Raw genomic sequence first — 274 nt, 5'->3', positions numbered from 1 at the left:
GTAGTAGTAGTAGTAGTAGTAGAAGAAGTAGTAGTAGTAGTAGTAATAGTAGTAGTAGTAGTAGTAGTAGTAGTAGTAGTAGTAGTAGTAGTAGTAGTAGTAGTAGTAGTAGTAGTAGTAGTAGTAGTAGTAGTGGTGTTATTCTTTTTACATAGTAGTAGTAGTAGTAGTAGTAGTAGTAGTAGTAGTAGTAGTAGTAGTAGTGTTACCCTTTTTACATAGTAGAAGTAGAAGTAGTAATAGTAGTAGTAGGAGTAGTAGTAGTAGTAGTAGT

Source organism: Dreissena polymorpha, chromosome 6 (genome assembly GCF_020536995.1).
Source record: "Dreissena polymorpha isolate Duluth1 chromosome 6, UMN_Dpol_1.0, whole genome shotgun sequence".
NCBI classification, from domain to species: Eukaryota; Metazoa; Mollusca; class Bivalvia; order Myida; family Dreissenidae; genus Dreissena; species Dreissena polymorpha.
This window is presented reverse-complemented; position numbering follows the sequence as displayed.